This window comes from Ovis canadensis, chromosome 3 (genome assembly GCF_042477335.2).
Source record: "Ovis canadensis isolate MfBH-ARS-UI-01 breed Bighorn chromosome 3, ARS-UI_OviCan_v2, whole genome shotgun sequence".
NCBI classification, from domain to species: domain Eukaryota; kingdom Metazoa; phylum Chordata; class Mammalia; order Artiodactyla; family Bovidae; genus Ovis; species Ovis canadensis.
Genome location: NC_091247.1, coordinates 232,039,251 through 232,050,871, shown reverse-complemented (window position 1 = coordinate 232,050,871; position 11,621 = coordinate 232,039,251). Strand labels below are relative to the sequence as shown.

Sequence of the window (11,621 nt, the reverse complement as noted above, 5' to 3'; positions counted from 1 at the left end):
CTAATGGGGCATAGCTTGAAGATGAGCTCTGTAACCCTATGACTTGTGGCTTCAACATTAGTTCCGTGAAAAGTAGGAGGTTCTTTGTGTCTAGCTCCATACACCTAGGATTCTAGAAGCTGTGTCACATATCACACGATCCAAAAAGTCCCCCGATGGGTTGAATGTGGACAAACTTTGAAGTGAAAGTCGCTCAGTCGTGTCCAACTCTGCAACCCCATGGACCACAGAGTCCACGGAATTCTCCAGGCCAGAACACTGGAGTGGGCAGCCTTTCCCTTCGCCAGAGGACCTTCCCTACCCAGGAGGTGAGCTGGGGTCTGCTGCATTGCAGGCGGATTCCTCGCCAAGTGAGCTGAGAGGGCAGCCACGGTGAGATCACTCATCACGGACTCTGAACTGTCACAGTGCCGGCATCCCCGGAGCGATTTGCGAAGAGCTGCAAGTGTCTGGGTCATGGGCTGAAGAGCTCCAGCTTTTCCCTTGCTTGAATGCTGATGATTTGTTGGAAGTAAGAGAATATGAAAAATTATTTTACACATCCCTGGATACCACACAGATTCTTAGAGCAGAGTTTATTGTTGAGCCTAAAAATGGACTGAAGCGAAACCAGACTCAGGAATCCTGACCGCTCTCTCCATTGCTCTTCCTTCACTTCCCCGCTTCAGGCTTCTCTCCTGGCAGGAGCAGTGGTGAGGGAGTATTTTAATGATGCGTTCAACTGACCAAAGTTTTCATTCCGTTTTCCTGTAAGTAGTGCTTTGTTGTCTTTGCTGCTGCTGCTGAGTCGCTTCAGTTGTGTCCGACTCTGTGCGACCCCACAGACGGCAGCCCACCAGGCTCCCGTCCCTGGGATTCTCCAGGCAAGAACACTGAATTCCTTCTCCAGTGCATGAAAGTGAAAAGTGAAAGTGAAGTCGCTCAGTCATGTCCAACTCTTAGCGACCCCATGGACTGCAGCCTTCCAGGCTCCTCCGTCCATGGGATTTTCCAGGCAAGAGTACTGGAGTGGGCTGCCATAACTTCATTCAAAACAATTTTTATTAGATTGTATTGTGACAATTGTCACATCAGTGTGCATTTAAAATAAATCTTTTAAAATTGGTGGATTTTTGTGAGGCCATTCTAAGATTGAAGGGGGTGAGCAACATTTATAGGGTGTTATGCTTTATCATCGAAGAAGGCGATGGCACCCCACTCAAGTACTCTTGCCTGGAAAATCCCATGGATGGAGGAGCCTGGTAGGCTGCAGTCCATGGGGTCGCTAAGAGTCAGACATGACTGAGCGACTTCACTTTCACTTTTCACTTTCATGCATTGAAGGAGGAGATGGCAACCCACTCCAGTGTTCTTGCCTGAAGAACCCCAGGGATGGGGGAGCCTGGTGGGCTGCCGTCTGTGGGGTCGCACAGAGTCGGACACGACTGAAGGGATTTAGCAGCAGCAGCAGCATGCTTCATCTTTTCTAGAAAGATAAAACTGCAAATGGAAGGCAAAAAAAAAAAAATACTGTGCATTGTACAGAGGTGTTGTGATTCATCAAAGGTTTCCAAAGTGGTTTGCACAGTTTTATGCCAGAGATTTCTCAATGGATGATGCTCCATGGTCAGATAGACCAGTTGAAGGTGATAGCAATTAAACTGAGACATTCATGGAAAACAAGCAATGTTATACCCTGTGGGAGATAAGCAACATACTCAAAATCGAGTTGAAAATCATTTGTACCAACTTGGATATGTTCATTGCTTTGATGTTAAAGCTCTGCATAAGTGAAGTGAAAAAATCTTGACTGTATTTCCACACACAATTCTCTACTTAAATATAATGGAAACATTGCACTTTTAAACAAATTGTGAAGGGCAATGAAAACTGGATACTGTACAATAATGTGGAACTGAAGAGATCATGGGCAAAGTTAAATGAACCGCCACCAACTGCACCAAAGGCCCGTCTTCAACCAAAGAGGGTGTATGTGTATATGGTGGCATTGGAAAACAGTCTTCTGTTAGGAGCTCCTTCCAGAAAAACCAAATGATTAATTCCAAGTGCTGCTTCCAATTGAGCCAACTAAAAGCAGTATTCAGTGAAAAGTTTCCAGAAGGAGTCAGCAGATAATGCTTAATCTTCCATCAGGATAACGCAAGACCAAATGTTTCTTTGACGAACAGACAAAAATTGTTCCAGCTTGGCTTGGGAGTTCTGATCCATTCACATGTATCTTATTCATCTTAAAATATAATATTCACTAAGCATTGTATCTTAAGATTTCCATTTATTTCTTTTAGAAATTCTTTAAATGGAAAAAACTTAATACCTTAGAAGACTGTAACAAAACCACTGGGAAGATTTCTTTGTTCAGAAAGATAAAAAGCTTTGGGAAGATGAATTTATGAAGTTGCCCAAAAAATGGCAGAAGGTAGTGAAACAAAGTGAATATGCTGTTCAGTAAAGCTCTTGGTGAGAAAGAAAATTGTGTCTTTCATTTTTACTTAACAACCAAAAGAACTTTCTGGCCAACCCAATAGTTCCATTGGTCCATTTCAGTTCAGCAGCTCAGTCACGTCCGACTCTTTGTGACCCCATGGACTGCAGCATGCCGGGCCTCCCTGTCCATCACCAACTCCCAGAGCTTGCTCAAACCCATGTCCATTGAGTCGGGGATGCCATCCAATCATCTCATCCTCTGTTGTCCCCTTCTCCTCCCACCTTCAATCTTTCCCAGCACCAGGGTCTTTTCGAATGAGTCAGGTTTTTTTATGTCAGGTGGCCAAAGGACTGGAGTTCAGTTTCAGTATCAGTCCTTCCAAAGAATATTCAGGATTCATTTCCTTTAGGATTGACTGGCTTGATTTCCTTGAAGTTATTCCTTGAAGTTAAAGGGACTCTCAAGAGTCTTCTCCAACACCACAGTTCAAAAGCATCAGTTCTTCAGCGCTCAGTCTTCTTTATGGTCGAACTCTCACATCCATACACAGCTACTGGAAAAACCACAGCTATGACTAGAAGGACCTTTTTCAGCAAAGTAATGTCTCTACTTACTAAAGTAATAGCTTCATATACATGAATTTTTCAGCTACAGAATAAACAACCATGTTTTGACCTATTCATAACCAAATCTGCTCTGAAGGTAAATTAACATGGGTTGGTTTTGTCAACTACAAATTGGCACGTACCAAGAGCAATGCCAATGAGTGAACAGCAAGGGCATTTGGCGTCTGCCTCTATGGAGACCGAACCCCATGCTGCTAGAGCTGTTCACCTTCAGCACCCCCTGAGCGAGCTCAGGGTGGAGTGAGGCCCTCTGTGCTCCAGGGAATCTGGTGGGACAGGTCTACATAGATAGTGTGGCTGTTCTTAGGAACAGATTTTGTTATCTCAGTCCTTGCACCTCGTCATATCTAGAAGTGAAGTGAAGTCGCTTAGTCGTGTCTGACTCTTTGCAACCCCATGGACTGTAGCCCACCAGGCTCCTCCGTCCATGTGATTTTCCAGGCAAGAGTACTGCAGTGGGTTGCCATTTCCTTCTCCAGGAGATCTTCCTGGTGCAGGAATTGAACCTGGGTCTCCCGCATTGCATGCAGATGCTTTACCATCTGAGCCACCAGGGAAGTCCCTTCATGGTGACTTCAGATCCTCATGACTAGCAAAAAAAAAAAAAAAAAAAAAAACCTTTTGTAAAATGAGTGCTTCATGGCATTGATCCCCCTTCACCGAAACCTTACAGGCTGACCGTCCCCACTGCCGCTCTGGAGCGCCTCCCAGGGCTGTCTGAGGTGCTGCCTCCTCAGCTGCAGCGCTCATTCTGCCCCAAATAGCAACTCTCAACTTGTGCATCTTGTTAGTCAACAGCACAAGCGGGAAGACAAGGAGTTTCTAGGGCAGGTTCAGCTGAGAATTAATGATAAAAACAGTACTGAATTCTGCACCAACATGCACCACTGGAATAAAAGGCAGTGTGTTCGATAAGACAGCATGGGAGTAGAGAAAGGATCAGGGGACGAACAAAAATCTCAAAGTAAGGCCGTGAGTGTCAGCGGGCTCAGTTCCATTTCTTGGTTTATATGCTCCTGGGGCAAGTGATCTGCTCAACAGGACCACAAGAGACCACAGACAGCGCTGGTGAGTTCACGACCACCAGTGGGGACTTACCCAGTGGATACAGGAGAGAATAATATTCATTGTCCACATTGGACATTTTTGATAAATACAGCTGTAGTTTTTGCTGATGTGGCAGTGTTTACCAAGGCAGAGCAATAAGATAAATAGGAATATTTTATTTCCTAAGGTATTTTTACTTCTTGTACACTGTTATATAATAATAGTAGCTACTTACGTTATTGTACTATATGGTAAGCTACCTGGTTGACCTTAGCTCTGATCGTCCCTTCCTCTGTGGCATAGGACACATTAACTTAACCTCTCAAAGTCTCAATTTCCTCCTTTGTAAAACAATCGTGATGTAACATAATACATGGGGCTATAGAGAAGACTAGAGAAAATCAAGGATATCAAATTTTTATCATATGGCCTAAAAGAGTAATTTTACACACAGACCACGATCAATTGTGAACAACACATTATGAAGAGGAAAATGATGAAATTCTGAGGAAGTCTGAGACCCGGATTCTACAGGTCATTCTTATAAATTCTACCTTCAAAGTATCACTCAGTTCTCTCACTCAGAATTTCATTATCTTTCACAATATTTCAACACACTCCTAATCACTCTGACTCCCCCCTGCCTATCCTAAAGCAATCCACCCCTCACACAGCTGTGAGGCTGCTCCAAACTGCGAGGCTGATCGTACCGTCTTCCTGCAGGAGACACTGAGTCCCGAGAGAGGAGTCTGGTGCTTGCCGGCCACCCAGGGCTCCTCGTCCCCCAGGCTCGCTGTGGCCACTCTGTCCTCCCGAGGGCCCCGCACTGCTCAGCCCACCGTGAGCAGAGTGCAGAATTCCTTCCATGAGGATGCTTTGTCAAGCGATCCCCTCTGCCTGTCACGCCCTCTTCATTTCTCTGCAATCAAGTCTCAGTTAAAGTACCCCTTCTTCTGACATCTTCATCGTCTTCCTGACCCCCGACAATATTAAGCAATCTCTGCGCTTCGTTTCATAGCCAGTTTTGCATATTGTTACTGGGAGTGGTTTTCCCTCTGCTAGACTAGACTGTGAATTTCTTCAGAATCAAATCAGTGTACATTTACTTTTGAATTTTTCAGTGACCAACACAAAACTGTTGACTATGCTCAAGTACAAATTAGATGAATTCCATGAGTTGACTTACCTATGTGGATGTCAGCTTTATTCCCCCAACTATAAAATGAGGATGTTGGTCTCCTGCTGCTTTGAAGTTATCCTAAATGAGAGCCCAAGCAATGTAGTTTGTAAACATGTCTTTAGTGCTCCATAAAAGGCAAAGTAAAATAACTCAAAATCAGTTGCTGTAGATGTAGCAGGGGACCCTCTCCTGGGGGGGCAGTGGCTGTCAGGTGGGGTTAGATGGCAGCTCTGACTTAGCTGTTGCCAGGAGCCTCCACCCCACCTCTGAGACCTGTTTCCATAGTGAAGATTCCTGCTGTTCTTGTTTGGTTGATGACTTTGTGGACAGGAACTGAGCAAAAGGATAAGTGTGGCTGTTGAGCCTTTGAGAGAGTGTCCCCCATGGACTGTGAGTGTGATCTCCTGAGAAAGTCCAGGGAACAAGGCTATTGAGGAACTCAGCTGTTCTATACACACTGGGCAGCTATTACCTGACAGGAGCCAGACCCTAACAATCCAACTGCCAAGCAGGGCTAAAGCTGCCTGTGATACCAAGGGATCCTATAATAAAGGCAAAGGAGAGCAAGAGAAAAATGCTTTCAGTTCAGCAGGAAAAGGAAAGTCCCGGGAGCGTGTCATCCTGTGGGGCAAAGCATGTCTGCACATTGTGGACTGAGCTGACCCTGGTGAAGCAGCAGCGAGGGGTGGTGTGAAGTGAGATCTCGATTCCCCACCCAGGGATCGAACCTGGACAACCTGAACAAAGACCAGGAATCCTAGACACCAGACCAGTAAGGGCTAGAAGCTAGATGCTCCTTCTCCCTGGATATTTGCCCCCAGTGGAAAATGCAGTTTTCATGGAGGCAGAAGCTGTAAATGCAGGTTCAAAGTTTATTTTTTAGAGACATAGCACAATAACAAGTGGGAGGGCACATAGAGAGACCATTTGTCTAGTTAAGACAGAAACGAGACAGAGCCGCACCCCCAGAAAGAAAGGGTGTGGGCCGCCCCCCGCTCGTGAGGAGGAGCGCAGTGAAGAGGCAGTTAAGTCATCTGGAAAGGCCAGCTCCTCCAGGTCATTGTCTTCCTTTGGGGCAACCATCTGGCTTCTTTCTCCACACCTCCTCTACCGTGGGCTCTCCCCTGGGCTGCACATGCACCTCTCAGCCAGGACGCATCTCGAAGTGAAGGCTTCTGGGTGGAGCAAGACCCATTATGGTCTGGCATTACCGCCTGAGGTTTGATCCGCAAGGAGGCTTTCTGCGCATGTGTAGTGTCTGCCTCGTCCCCAGAGAGGGAGAAGCAGACGCCCTTAACCCTGTACTCGAGAGAGTTCTGCCCCTCTTTGTCCTTGCCATGACTATTACCCTAAGGCCTTTACAAGGGACAAACGCTGGCTGTTTGCCCTGTTTGTGTGGTTATATCCATCCCAGAGGCAGCCAGAAGGCTGAGTGTAAACTTCCTGACTGGAGCCCAGCTGTCTCTTGTCTCAGGAAATGCTGACAGTTGTAAGTATCCAGCCTGAAGCTCCCTCCTTCATACTCCATGAAATGTAAGCAGAAGGCCAGCTGTGAGTGTCCAACCTAGAGACCATCTATCCCCACTTCATAGTTACGATGCGGAGGTGAGCATGAGGGCTCTAACGAGAGCCAAGAAGAGCCTCAGCGGAGGCACACAGGCTGCTTCGGCCGGTGTGGTTAGAGGAGAAACTGGAGTTCTGAATGCAGAGCCTGATGGTGCAGCAGGTAAATTAAACAGGAGGAGCAGAAACATTAGCTCTGAGCTGCCTTCCAGTGGGACGAGCTCACTGCCCAGAGAGGTGAGGCAGCAGGAGGGATTGGTGGGGGGACCTGGAGTGTGACAAGAGCAGTGAGAACAGTGGAGGGGGCTAGGGATCAGGGCAGAGGTCAGCCCTCAGGAGGGGGCTCCCAGGAAGACTACTCCAGACTGCCGCAGCCTGGGGGCTGGCCATGCCAAAATGGGAATCCACCAAGGCTAGAAAGGCAGTCAAGTCAGAGCAGGGCGTGGATAGACAGTGAAAGTAGCTGAGATAGCATGTGAGATTCCGCCTCCAAGAATCCCCAGGAATGGTGGAGAGGGTAAGGAATCGTGGGCCATGAGAGGTGAAGGCCTGTGCTGGGCATGGCCAGTGGACTTGAGAGCAGTGAGGACCAATAAAACTTACTTTATTATTATAGCAGTTCACTGCAGATGGTGACTGCAGCCATGAAATTAAAAGACGCTTACTCCTTGGAAGGAAAGTTATGACCAACCTAGATAGCATATTCAAAAGCAGAGACATTACTTTGCCGACTAAGGTCTGTCTAGTCAAGGCTATGGCTTTTCCTGCGGTCATGTATGGATGTGAGAGTTGGACTGTGAAGAAGGCTGAGCGCCGAAGAATTGATGCTTTTGAACTGTGGTGTTGGAGAAGACTCTTGAGAGTCCCTTGGACTGCAAGGAGATCCAACCAGTCCATTCTGAAAGAGATCAACCCTGGGATTTCTTTGGAAGGAATGATGCTGAAGCTGAAGCTCCAGTACTTTGGCCACCTCATGCGAAGAGTTGACTCATTGGAAAAGACTCTGATGCTGGGAGGGATTGGGGGCAGGAGGAGAAGGGGACGACAGAGGATGAGATGGCTGGATGGCATCATGGACTCGATGGACGTGAGTCTGAGTGAACTCCGGGAGATGGTGATGGACAGGGAGGCCTGGCATGCTGCGATTCATGGGGTTGCAAAAAGTCAGACACGACTGAGCGACTGAACTGAACTGAAAGCCCAGACAACACTCAGATTATACCCATAAACTAAAAAGCATCTGATTAAAATTTGCCCACTTTTTCCATATTTTTCCTGGGTAAATAAACATACTAATACATCAAGAGGAACAATACATATATTTTTGAGGATTTTTTTTGTCTAATTCAATTGGCACTAAAACACCCAACCCGAGTCTTTTAGTCTCCAAGGCAATCAATTAATTGGTGAATACAATAAGTATTTTGAGACTCTATTGAAAGTTAAAAAAAAAAAAAAAACTCCACAAAAAGTAATATTTAAGCTTCCACCAATTTGGACTTTCCTACAAAGAAGAGGTGAGGTCTGTTGTTCTCAACTCTGACTGCAATTTAACATACTCAGGTGAAAATTTAAATACACTGCCATCTGGCCCCATGGCTTCACACTTTGCCCTGGCTATGAGATGGGACATTTCTTTTTTCCATTTCCTTGGGTGATTTTAATAGGAAGACAAAGATAATTATCACTAAGCTCTGGAGCAAGAGGCTAAGAGAAGTACAGCTGATCTCAGCTTTAGAAGCTCATCTCTGTTCTGTCCCTCCCCATCTCCAACAGACTCCCTGGTCCTCACCAAGAATCCTCACTCCAGACTTGACTGTATCGTGAAGTCTCCACCCAACAACAGGGCTAAAGCCTGTGGTTTTCTCTGACTTCTCTCTCCCCTCGTCCTCTGCTGGGCTCCTCCCCCGGTGCCCCTCCTGATTTCCACCAGAGCGCAGGGCTCTGACCACCCTACTTGGATCCCACTTCCTGTCTCACACGGGGACCTGCCCAGACAAAATGCTAAACAGTAGCTGAACTGAGGTACTGGATTGGCGATTTGTGGTGTCTTACCTGCTGCTTTGTCAGCTTGCTGGGGAGGGTGGAGTTTTGTTCTCATTTTCTGTTCACCCTTTCATCAAACCTCCAGGTTGCAGGCTTAGTGTGTTGTGCTCTCTCTTGCATATGCGCAGATGTATTTTCCTTATTCTCCCTAATTTTGCTCCCATCTCTTTCACTTAGCAATAGAAGATATTCATTCAGACACACGAGAATAATATCCTGGAAAAGAGAGGACACAATATCCACAGATACTGATAGCACCGGTAGGGCTCCCACCCAGCTCTGCTTCCCCGCCCCCCCTCGTGACCTCCCCTTCCCCCCCCCAATGATCCCCCTCCCCATCGCCCCCTCCCCATCGCCCTCTCCCCATCGCCCCCTGCATCCAGACGCCAACTTCCACTCAGACCCTGGAACACACCAGGCTCTTTCTGCCCTCTACGCCTGTCTTTTCTGCCTGGATTACTCTCTCCTGCACATCCCGCAAGCTTGTGACTGATCTCATCCCCTCGAGAAGATGTTCCAAATGCCCCTTTGTGGAGAAAGGAGATTCATCCACTGAGGAGGAAGCTCAGAAATCCTCTCTGACCTTTGAGCTGACCGCTCAGCTGACCCTCTCTCCACCATGGTGGTTTATTTATTTACTCATTTATTTTTCTGTGTTTGTTAGTTATTGCTTTATTTATTCATTTATTTTTCTGACAGTGTTTAGATTATCAATTGATGTTACTTTATGGATGAAAGAAAAAACGTGTGCACATTGTGTGATAATAGTGCCTCCAGAGGCTGCGAACAGAAGAACCAAGAGAAAGTGTAAGCTTTAATTTTTTGGTGTTATATTTAATGTTCTAAAAATCTTAAACATAAGGAGCTCTGTTGCCCCTTAAAATGATCTTCAGGGATATTAGTAGTCAGAAAAATACAACCAAAGTAAAGGTGGTCAATATTTTGGACTGAAGGAAAGGCTATATTTTGAATAGAAAACTGAAGTTGGCAAGTGACCAATGTTCTGTTCTTTCTTAGCAGTCATGGAGAAGGCATGTTAGGAACACTGCTTGAAAAGATGAGGAACTGAAATTTCATGCATTTCTTATAATTGCTTGCATTATCCTCATTTGGAAATAATGACACTCTGAAGACAATTAGCGTTTTTAATGCCCAAACATTAAATATTAATCACCTTATAGATTATAATAAATTGGTCAATAAACCAGTTATTAAGCTAGTCTATCTTTTTAATATATTCATTGTACTTTATCAAGCATCATTTATAAACTATAATTGCCTCTGAATCCTATAAATGAGTTTATATAAATTCAAGAAACTTCTAGTATGGAAAATAAATGTGTGTGGTAGACAAAGACATTGAAAAAATAAAAACGCATTATTATAATGAACTTGTTAGATCATCTAGATTCCCCACCCCCAAACATCAGTTAAGTATATAGAGAAGATCTGAGCGCCGATATAATTAGCATTTGTAGAGAACTCTGCCTAATGATTGCTGAATAAATAACTTTTTTTCCTACTAAACGTGAAAAACTTACCAAGATCTTCTTGCCCTCCAAACATGCTCAGTACACATCAAAGTATTGAAATATTGCAGGTTACATTGAGGATTAAATTTAAAGGCTTTGTGGGGGCACAGGCGAGGGTGCTTCACTCCCCACCGCTCCAACCCCAGACACGAGCCCCCTCAGCCTTCTCCCCATCATTCAGAGCCAGCTACTGCTTTAAGATGGTGAGCGGGGATGTCATGCGTGAAAGTGGGAGGCGCACGGGGCAGATACGGCTCTGGCCCCAGCTGAGGTGGGCAGGCCATGAATGTTACTTGTGAGTGGCTAGTCTGGTGTTTTAAGCAAAACTGGCACACTGGGTGAACTCCCACGTACACATTTTATAATTGCCGTGCAGAAACTGAGAATTGCCTTTCTCGTGTGTGCATGTGGGAGCTCCGGGTTCTTTCGCAGCACTCCCCACCTGGTATTCTCTGCGACGAGTAGCCCTGTGTCAGGAGTGTGTGTGTCTGTGATGTACCTGCAGGGCACGTGCCGAGTCAGCCCAGGAGGGATGCAGCGGCGCCTGGGTGTCTGAGCTTGTGATAGGCACAACTGTCTCCCCTGAGTTCCGTCATCTTGCACATCACCCTTGAGCACTGTGGGAACGGTGCAGACTGAACCTGAATAGTCACATGTTTTTAAAGTCACTGACTCTCAGGGGTGACTCTCACTCAGGAAGACTGAGCCCTGCCAAGCGCGCTGCTGGGATAATGGCAACTCTCTCACATCCAGGGGTGAGTCTGCAAACAGTCACCTGTTTGATACAAGGTTACCCAGAGGCGACTCCCGGCCCCTGCTGCTTGCCGCCACACCCTGATGCAGACACACTGCCACAGCGTCTGCGTCTGCCTGCAAGGCTCGGGCTCCGTTACTTATTTCATTTTCTGAAGGGTCCCATGAGGACGGCAGTTACTGGCCACGGTCACATCTTCCTTCCTGGTCCATATCTAGCCCCCAGAGCAGTGCGGGACACTCACTGCATGTATGCATTAAATGGGTGAATCGTGTGTTAAATGCTCACTACCACTCCCGTGCTCTTGAAACCATGGCCGAGTTTGGCACAACAGTCATAATCGAAGCAGATATTGTCCCTTTAAGATAGACGTCATGGGTTCTGATGGAGCTTATGTTATTGGTCTTTTTAAAAAATAATGTTCAACCCACTCTGGGAAAACTGATTC

At 46.2% G+C, this 11,621-nt stretch overlaps 1 long non-coding RNA gene across 1 annotated transcript; it reads right to left on the bottom strand.

The window, feature by feature from the left end:
* Positions 1–1,715: 1,715 nt before the first annotated feature.
* LOC138438363 (uncharacterized) lies at positions 1,716–9,441 on the bottom strand. Its single transcript, XR_011256303.1, has 4 exons — positions 9,303–9,441; positions 8,897–9,103; positions 5,285–5,356; positions 1,716–2,978 (listed from the first exon to the last, which is right to left on the bottom strand). It is a non-coding gene; the product is annotated as an uncharacterized lncRNA (long non-coding RNA).
* Positions 9,442–11,621: the final 2,180 nt, after the last annotated feature.